This window comes from Anabrus simplex, chromosome 12 (genome assembly GCF_040414725.1).
Source record: "Anabrus simplex isolate iqAnaSimp1 chromosome 12, ASM4041472v1, whole genome shotgun sequence".
NCBI classification, from domain to species: domain Eukaryota; kingdom Metazoa; phylum Arthropoda; class Insecta; order Orthoptera; family Tettigoniidae; genus Anabrus; species Anabrus simplex.
In genome coordinates this window covers 78,218,967-78,229,044 of record NC_090276.1, presented here as the reverse complement: position 1 = coordinate 78,229,044, position 10,078 = coordinate 78,218,967, and the positions used below count along the sequence as shown (strand labels likewise).

Below are 10,078 nucleotides of genomic sequence, written 5' to 3'. Positions count from 1 at the left end.
CGGGGTAGTTACACCACCATGAAACTTTTACAAAAGGTAAAGAAACAGTAACTGACAACAAACTAAACAAAGAGAGTCATAGCAACAAATCTGCTGAATCTATTTTATAAAAAGTCTCGAAATTTGATTTTGATTGTAAACTGAACCCACTGTGGACCTTGATCGCATTGTTCTTGTCCTGTGCTGCACTTGTACCAGTGTCCGCGCACGCACCTTCATTAGCATTTTGTAAGTATAGACCTCGTGCGCATGGCGATATTTTACCTGCTGGCGCTCCTAGCGGCAGCTCGCACAGAACATTCATGTGACGAGTGTGTGTAGTGGCTTGTGCGGGAAAATCAAGTGTGACAGTGAAGGAAGCTATTTAAAGCTGAAATGTCGTCGTCGATACAGATTGGTGTGGGCTTTCAGAATATTCGGTGGGATAAGTCATATTTCAGTAACCACATATTCCATGTGAAAGAACAATTGGGAGAAGAAATATCCAGCTTCTGTTTGAGAGAAACAAGCATTAATCAACCGCCTTATTATTTTTGCACCATAAATCACATGATAAATAGACTATTAATTCCAAACATAACTTTATGATACAGTACATATTTTCCGTGTCCATCGCCGTTATAAATTATTTTTCATTAATTAATGCTAGTCTTGTTTTAATATTTAACAGATCGACTGCAACAGGAATGTTCAGTCAGCCGAGTGTGAATAAAAAGCAGGCCTTTCCAAATGCTGTAAGCACACTGCTGCGCTTTGCATTTATATTAATGCAGAAAGAGATTCTTCGAAGATTTCCTTTCTGCAATAATGGGAAAAACCTAAGAATGTTGCCGTGGAATATTCTAAAGGTGAACATTTAGGAGAAATGTTGCAGGACAGATTAAGTAAGCGGCCAGTTTGTAGCGTATTGGAAAGGGAGGGATTTGAAACATTCAGCGAAACTGAACTATATGAGAAAATTAAAATTACAAGAATTTTGAAGGCCGCGTGTGAACGTGAATCCTTAATTATCTGCAATTTCATTGTTGATGATGCTGTAAAACAGAGCGAAACAAGACTTTTACTTCAGTGTCTTCAGGAATTAGACCTTCAAAACGTCAATAAACTGTTTAGATGCTATGGAATAAATTACTTGCCAAGTGGCAAGATATCAATAGTGCCAAACAATTATTATGAGTGCACGTTGCCAAGTGATGTCCTGAATTTTTATTATGACAACGTAAAAGTCACAAAATCGTAGACGTATGCTATTGCGATTGAGATTAGGGCTCAGTCTAAAAATCCTGCGTGGTTCGATCAAAGAAAATTACACATATCTGCCAGCCAGAGTGTACACAAGATCATGACTCTGCAGAGTGGAAGTTTTAATAAACTGGCAACTCAGCTCCTTATTTCTAAGGACATAAACAGTCTTGCAGTGCAATGCGGTAGAGATAATGGGCAGAGGGCACTTCAGGAGTTCTGTTTATCGTCCCAATGTTGCGTGTGACAGCTGGGTTTGTTAATAAAAGAAGAGCAACCCTAGTAGCCCGGATGGGATAGTGCTGGGTAAAGACCATGATTGAAGAGAACATGTGTTATGTTCCATATTTGTATATTGACATTGATGCTGATATCAAGTTAAAGGAAACTCACGTATGTTACACCCAGGAACAGGCATCATTCTATATTTTGAACCACAACTCCAGTGACTTTTTTGTATATTCTCCAAAGAAAAGTGTGAAAGTGGGTGTCTCCAGAAATGAAGAATTCCTTTCAAATATTATTCTCACTACAGGGAGGTTTTATTTCAAACATTACCTTCCGCTAATTTTCAAGTGTTATACAAAGTGTTACATTGTTACTATACTCATGCATAGATTTTACCACTATTCAGATATATCAAACATGATATAATTTCTACTCGAGTTAGAAGTAAAAAAAAAAGAACTGAACTAAATTGATGTAGCCTAATCATGTACAATTTAGTAATTATATAATCATGTTTAAGTTTAGACCATACCTAAAAGATACTAGTCATCTGCTTTAATGATCGGAGGACAAAAGTTCACTAAGACACCTATGAGATGAACAATTTTGTCTAAACGAGTTACCAAATGTGTTGCTCATTATTTGGGAATACGAAGAACTTCGTTCTAGGCGGACAATTTCTAGTCTATAGGAATAGTTACATCCAACCACAGAACAATTTGTTCTACTTTTTGTAGAACTTTCTTCCATCTCGAACTTGATTTCGTATCTCAACAAACGCAGCCTGATAATTGCGTTGCTTCACTTCCCTGACGAGAGCAAGTCACATGAACTATTCAAGCAACTCGCCGTCAGAGCGCAGCAACATCCATGCGCACGAGGTCTATAACCCCGCCCATCGGATGGTCCTGGCTTATGAGACTAAAATCACCATGGTAACCATCGCCTCCCGAATACAGACCTACTCTGCCCACGAATTGTGCCCGATGGTTCCTCACGACTCTACATTTCCTACCACCACCCAACTTCCTAATATTTCTTCTTCAACATATGAGGGCCACTCAAAAAGAAACGAGCCGGAGGCTATACCGTATAGCCCAGCACTGTTGAGGCACAAGTCGGTCAATGGCCGTCTGGGGCTGCGTTGTGAACGTACTGCATCACGTTGTTGCCTCTCAGAGCCTTCTTCAGCTCCCATTGGACGTTTTGGGTCGCCGCGACCTTGTATGCTTCCACTGGAGACTTTGTCGTTTTGACTCGGGTTCGAAGTGATGACACCATGTCAGGAACTCATCCCCTTCCTCGGCATAGCGCAGGAGATGTCTGAGAGAAAGAGGTCCATTCGACGTGATTCCTGTGCTGGTTGAATACTGTGAGGCACCCGTTGGGAGCACTTTTAGCGAAATTTCAATCTGTTTTTAATGATGGCGTGAACACTTCTGACGCTCATTCCGAACTCTGTAACTCGCCGGTCTTGAATAATGAGGGCATCCACGTGTTGGACAATGGCATCGATACAGACCGTGTATCATCGGCCAACGACATCCGTCCTTCCCTGAATCCCTTGTGCCACACTTGCAACGGACATGCACTTGTGCCATTCTTCGATGAATTTTCGTTCCCCTCGCTCCTGCTGTCAGGAAACGCTCTACACCCCTTTGCTCTCCATTTCACTGTTGTCAGCACGACTGGGCGCAGCGGATGATCAACGAGTGCGTGTTCCCTCTCAGGCGTCACGTGGTGTGCACCTTTGTCTCTCCAGCGGCGGCGCTCTTACAGGGCCGCACCTTCTTCCGCGTTACGATCCTTTCATGTTGTAGCCTCCGGCTTGCTTTATTTTGGATGGCCCTCATAGAATGAAGTTACAATAAACAACGCGTGCTTCATTCTGATTGGCTCCTCTATTAGCCAAATGTTTCGTCAGTGTTCCGTACATTCACTAAAGCACATGCTACATCTTTAAACTTGAATAGTACCGGTAACGAAAATAGTTTTTTATTAAGCACGGGAGATTGTTAGGAATAGTCAGTTTTGAAATGTGTGCAAATTTACATATTTCTCAGGTCTGAATTTTGAAGGGAATTCGCCAGACTGTTGTGCTTATGGATGCACAGGCAGATCTGAAATTGGACAATAATTGCTTGTTTTTAGCTCTGAAATTAGCAAGGAGTAGTTTTCCAATTCATTATAATGGTATCAACAATAACAAAATGGGTTACTCATTTTAAAGAGGCCAAAGCAGTAAATGCCAAATTTTCCCGTTAATATTACCCGTATTGAAAACGTCCATCATCATCTAACGATCTTCAAGTTGCTGTATGAACCACAGGCCAGTTCTTGATTTGTGGCACCCTTCGTCGTCCTCCGGGTCTCTTCGCAGTCATGGTTTGGAGAAGAGAGTCATGTCTCAGTACGTGTCCAAGGAACTTTGGTTTCCTCTTCTTTATCGTATTTAATAAACATCGATACTCTTTTACATTCTTTAAAACAAGGTCCTTTTTTTAATTCATCCAGCTTGTTTTTGAAATTCTTCTCCAAAGCCACATGCCTGCAGTCTCAAGTTTTGTTTGTCAGGTTTCGCACCCATACAGTAGCACACTCCAAACTGAGATTTTTTCTTTTCTTGATTACCGAAAGGGATCTCTTATCAGAGGTAATTACACCACCCAAACAGGAGAAATCTGTCACTTGTGTGATTTCATTTTAAGTTTTTTCTAGCTGTAGGCTTCCTTTTGTCTACTAACATGAATTTTGTTTTCTTTATATTTATTTTTAGTTTAAATTTTTCTAAGGATTTGTTGAATGTTCTTAGCATCTTACGCATATCCTTTTCAGAATTAGCTAAGAGAGCAATATCATCTGCACTTCATTTCTCTAACTGCGGGTTTAGAATTTCCAATCATTTACGTTTCGTGCGAGAAAAATAACGGAAATTTTCACAATTATTATATTATTCACAAATTTCCCCCAAAATATGTGTTTTATCTAAAACCCGTACATAAAAGAACTTACAGGAGAGGCCTCCTCTGATCATTTATGTCACCGTATGAGCTATCTCGTACGACTCAAGGACCACCTAACATCAAGTTGGCTTTTCCCACACAACAATGTTAGTATAGCAAAACCGACACAAACAAATGCACTGGTTATCTACCAATACTAAGAGAGCCGGGGCACATCACGCGGATCGAACAGCGGCTACTCCGAGCAACAAGTAGGCCTAGTATTTTCTCAAACTACTGTATGGGATCACACTACGGCAGTCGCTTGTTTTCACCACTAAAGAGTAGCACGTTTTCATTTTTAGTTATGTTAGTGCCATGAGCAGAATGTTAACGTAGATATGGGGCTATTAGGTAATACAATTTTGCCTCTGCATATGTTAATACCGGCCTAACTATTTATAGTTATTTTCTATTTTCTGTGTAGGCCTATATGTACCGATAAAAAGTACATCTCTATGTATAGTTATAGTTTGATGACTGCGGAGCCGGGTATATGACAGTGTTAAAACTTTATGTTTAAATGTGGGTTAAATATTTCTTACAAGTCGCTTAACGTCGCTCTGACACACATAGGTCTTATGGCAACGATGCGACATGGAAGAGCTAGGAGAGGGAAGGAAGCGGCAGTGGCCCTATTTAAGGTACAGCCCCAGCATTTGCCTGGTGTAAAAATGGGAAACCATCTTCAGGGCTGCCGTCGGTGAGAGTCGAATCCACTATCTTCCGAATACTGGATATTGGCCGCACTAATATTACAGTCGTCACATACAACCTTCTGCCACATGTAAACTCACTTACTTGTTGTATTCGCTAACCACGAATAAATCTAAATTTTGAAGTTATGTCAGATAGTCGGGCTAAGAATATAACAAATACTGTTATTTATGTATATACACAGTTTCTCTTTGAGTCATCAGTCCATAGACTGGATTATTGCAGCTCTCCATCCCACCCTATCATGTGCTGACCTTTTCATTCCTACGTAACCACTACATCTTACATTTACTCTAATCTGTTTTTCATACTCATACCTTGGTCTACCTCTACCGTTCTTACCATATACACTTCCCTCAAACACCAACTGAACAAGTCCTGGGTGTCTTAAAATGTGTCCTATCATTCTGTCTCTTCTTCTTGTCAAATTTACCAAATCGATGTCTTTTCACCAATTCGATTCAGTATCTCTTCATTCGTGATTCGATTTATCCATCTCACCTTCAGCATTCTTCTGCAACACCACATTTCAAAAGCTTCTATCCTCTTTCTTTCTTTCTTTCTTTCTTTCTTTCTTTCTTTCTTTCAGAGCTAGTTATCGCCCATGTTTCACTTGCATACAATGCCATACTCCAGCATCTTTCTAATTCCTATATCAATGTCTGAACTGAGCAAATTCCTTTTCTAAAGAAAGCTCTCCCTTGCCTGTGCTAGTTTGCATTTTATGTCCTCCTTACTTCTGCCATCGTTAGTTATTTTACTACCCAAGTAACAATATTCATCTACTTCCTTTAAGACTTCATTTCTTAATCTAATATTTCCTGCATCACCTGCCTTCGTTCGACTGCATATACACAGTATGAGCAAAATAAATGACATCTTAAAACACTGAACTATCAGCGCATGGCGGCACTCTGGAGCGTGGCTAATTTTGAGGTGGTGGTGGTGGTGATTATTGTTTTAAGAGGAAGTACAACTAGGCAACCATCCTCTATATAACACTAATCAGAGAGAAAAAATGGAAGGGGTCCGATACTTCGAAAAATGAAGATATCGGCCAAAGGAAGACAAGGGCCACGAAGGGCGTGAAAATGAAAGACTCCCTAGCCCTCGCAAACCTAATAGCGTCGGGGTCGGAAAAGAACAAGAGTTGACCAAGGGAGGTCGGACAGGATAGATTAAAGTGAGGAGCCTGGCACAAGTAAGTGGAAGCAATGCCAGGACTCAGCTGAGGGCCCCGTGGTCGCCAGCCCACGCTCCAAAGTTCGGAGCCCATGAGGCCCCTTTTAGTCGCCTCTTACGACAGGCAGGGGTTACCGTGGGTGTCATTCTACCGCCCCCACCCACAGGGGGAAGCTAATTTTGAGGTAACTCGTTTTCTTCGACTTGAAAATGTCTAACAAAGAATCGTGAACCAAAATAATCCACAGCGAAATCAAAGCGATGACAAGTCGACTAAAACACTGGAAGAAGAAAGAGAGGAGGCAGTGACGGAGATGGTCGTGAGCAGGCCACATCGGGGGACTTCAGCTAACGACTCTACCTGCACTAGATAGCTGAGAGAATGTGGTCTCTGTAGTGCAGAGGTTAGCGTAACTAACTACCACACCCCGAGACACGGGTTCGATACCCGGCTATGCCACGAAATTTGAAAAAGTGGTACGAGGGCTGGAACGGGGTCCACTCAGCCTCGGGAGGTCAACTGAGTAGAGGTGGTTTTGATTCCCTCCTCAGCCATCCTGGAAGTGGCTTTCCGTGATTTCCCCACTTCTCTTTCAGGCAAATGCCGGGATGGTACCTCACTTAAGGCCACGGCCGCTTCCTTCCCTCTTCCTTGTCTATCGCCTCCAATCCCCTCCCCCCCCCGCTGCACAGACCCTTGTTCCGCATAGCAGGCGAGGCCGCCTGGGTGAGGTACTGCTCCTCCTTCACACGCTCCAGGACACTGCCCTTGAGGTTGTAGAGATGGGATCCCTCGCTGAATCCGAGGGATAAACTAACCCTGGAGGGTAAACAGATTAAGAAATAATAATAATAATAATAATAATAATAATAATAATAATAATAATAATAATAATAATAATAATAATAATAATCATCATCATCATCATCATCATCATCTCACACTCAGCTAGGGGCCCCGTAGTCACCATTCATCAAGCGAGTTCGTTCCGCGGGTTGAGTCACGTAGCTATGAGCTTGCTTTCCAGAAGTGGTGGGTTCAAACTCAACTGCCAGCAGGCATGAAGATGGTTTTCCGTGGTTTCCCATTTTCACACCAGTTCAATGGCATCGTCACTGTAAGCCCTGTCTGTGTCGGTGTAGTGTACACACGGCGAGGCAGCAGCTCGTACCGGGGGGAGACATACAGACTAGTGGAGTTTGAAGAAAGCAACAACATGCGAGAATGTTAATGATTTCAGTTTTCTTGGTCTTTAGATTGTTTAATAACTTTTGATAACCTTTATGGCGATACTCACGTTCTTCTGAAAGCACCACGTTCACTCGTGTTTAATAAACAGTTTATTTTAGTTCTTTCCTTTGTTGTTTTATTTTGTATAATGTTATTAAGCACAATGTGCATACAGCCTTGAATACACAGAATATATCTACTGAGCGGTTGCGTTCAATGGAGTGTGGAATCTGCTAGATCGACATACAGTATGAACCCGTGGGCGCCGAAGCGTGTGTAGAAATGGCGTAGCTTGTAGTTAGTTTTTAAAGACTAAGTTCGTAGTATGGTTACCCAGAACCCCACATTCTATGTGCCGAGCATCGTACAGGACCTGCTGTAAAGCAGAAGGCAGGGAAGTGAAGCAAAATAAGTAAATTAGGTCAAGAGGTGTAATTTTTTAAGGAAAAGCATTAATGGGCATTCCTCTACGTTTCGATCTCCCTAATCAAATAAAATATACATCAAGATAACTAAATAAGAGTTTTATGATCCTAACGGAGATTGGGAGGATTTGGAGCACTAGTTCGCAGGTAAAATGGAGGTGAGCAACCGCATACTAGCCTGTTGGTGACCACAGGTCCTTAGCTGAGTCCTGGCATTGCTTCCAGTTACATATGACAGGCTCCTTACTTTCATCTATCCTATCCGACCTCCCTTGGTCAACTCTTGTGTTTTTTCCGACCTTGACGTTATTATGTTCCGAGGACTATGGAGTCTTTCATTTTCAGTTTCTTCGTGGCCCTTGTCTTTCTTCGCCCGATATCTTCATGTTTTCGAAGGGTCGGGCCCCTTCCATTCTTTCCGTCCGATTAGTGGGTTGCCAGTTGTATTTCCTCTAACCTAAGTCAACTGTAAACAGAATAGGCTAATTACAACGTTAATCAAGTGAAATACATGTGTTTCCTATAAACACATGCTCGAGACTAGAACTACATGTCACGTCCCTCTACCAACAGCTGACAGAAGTGCCGCCGTACAAGTGGAGTCCAGGGAGACGTGGTGCCCTATCTAAGATGAAGTCCCCCAGCCGGAGGAGAGATACGACAACATGAACAGAATGTCGGGCAACACAAGGCTGTTTCGCTAAGACGAATGTGTCAAAATAATACTAGCATATCGTTTATAATGGAAGCTATATAATGTTGATCATGTTCGCACTGCTGGATTCCTGTTCAGTTTCAAACATAGCCCATGTGTTAAGTGGTCATCCCTTTACATGTACCAACAACTCGTAAAAGAAACACTTCACTGACAATACAAAGTCCTTCTTCGCCCAACAGTCACATTTATTGAGCCACTAAACTAATTGTACAGCACAAGTAGCATTAAACCATTTCAAGTGCACATTCGGAAGCAATATGTACATTTTCCCCACTCTACAGGGTGGGGCTTAAAAATTCTCAAACTCTTTCCAGTAAAGGTCCTTGTCAGAAATTACTTGCTTTTGTTCAATGTACTGATCAAAATTACTTGTATCTCCAGAACTCCTTATTTTTGGAATATAAGGTGGCTCAATTTTCTGGTTTAACAAAGGCAGCCATTCTAAATGCTTGAACCACTTGTGACTTTTAATATCTTCAACACCATGTCTTAGGTTACCGTACCTTCTTGTGAGATCCACTTGCAAAATATTCTTCACCAAGTCTCTTGCATCGGTGCTGAAATGGCCTGGAACGCGGTATTTTCCCGAAACTATTTTCTCATAGATTTTCATTGTATCTCGATGATAAAATGGCGGATAACCAGCAGTCATTTCATAAATTAAAATTCCTGTAGACCACCAGTCTGCAGCCTTCCCGTATCCTTTACCAAGAATGATTTCTGGTGCGATGTAATCAGGTGTCCCACACAGGGTGTAGGTCCGCCCTTTCACCATCTTGCAGAAGCCCATGTCGGCTATTTTTATGTAACCAGTCTTAGTAATTAAGATATTTTCAGGTTTCAAGTCTCGGTACACTAGGTCTAAATAATGTAGGTATTCAAGGCTCAAAATTACTTGACCAGCATAAAATTTGGCGAGGGTTTCATCAAACTTACCAAATTTACGTAAGTGTGTGAACATCTCTCCGCCGTTTATAAACGGCATTATGAAGTAAACATAGCTGTTATCTTTAATGAAGAATTCCATATGGATGAGAAAAGGGAACCTTATAGATTCCAATATTTTTTTTTCATTCAAAGCATGATCAATTTGCTTTTGTTTTACTATTCTGCCTTTCTCCATAGTCTTCATCGCATAATATTTTCCAGTATCTACATGCTTAACTAACATTACACGTCCGAATGAGCCAGTTCCTATTGTTCTTATGCGTTCGAAGTCTGACACACGGGCGGTTCTTGTAACTCCTTTATAATATCTATCTTTAAAGTCAGCTCTAGATTCACTCAGGAAGTCCTTAAAATCCCTGACAACAGGAAACTCTTTTGACGACAT

At 41.5% G+C, this 10,078-nt stretch overlaps 1 pseudogene; it reads right to left on the bottom strand.

The window, feature by feature from the left end:
• Positions 1-9,034: 9,034 nt before the first annotated feature.
• On the bottom strand, positions 9,035-10,078 carry LOC136884156 (cAMP-dependent protein kinase catalytic subunit alpha pseudogene; annotated as a pseudogene).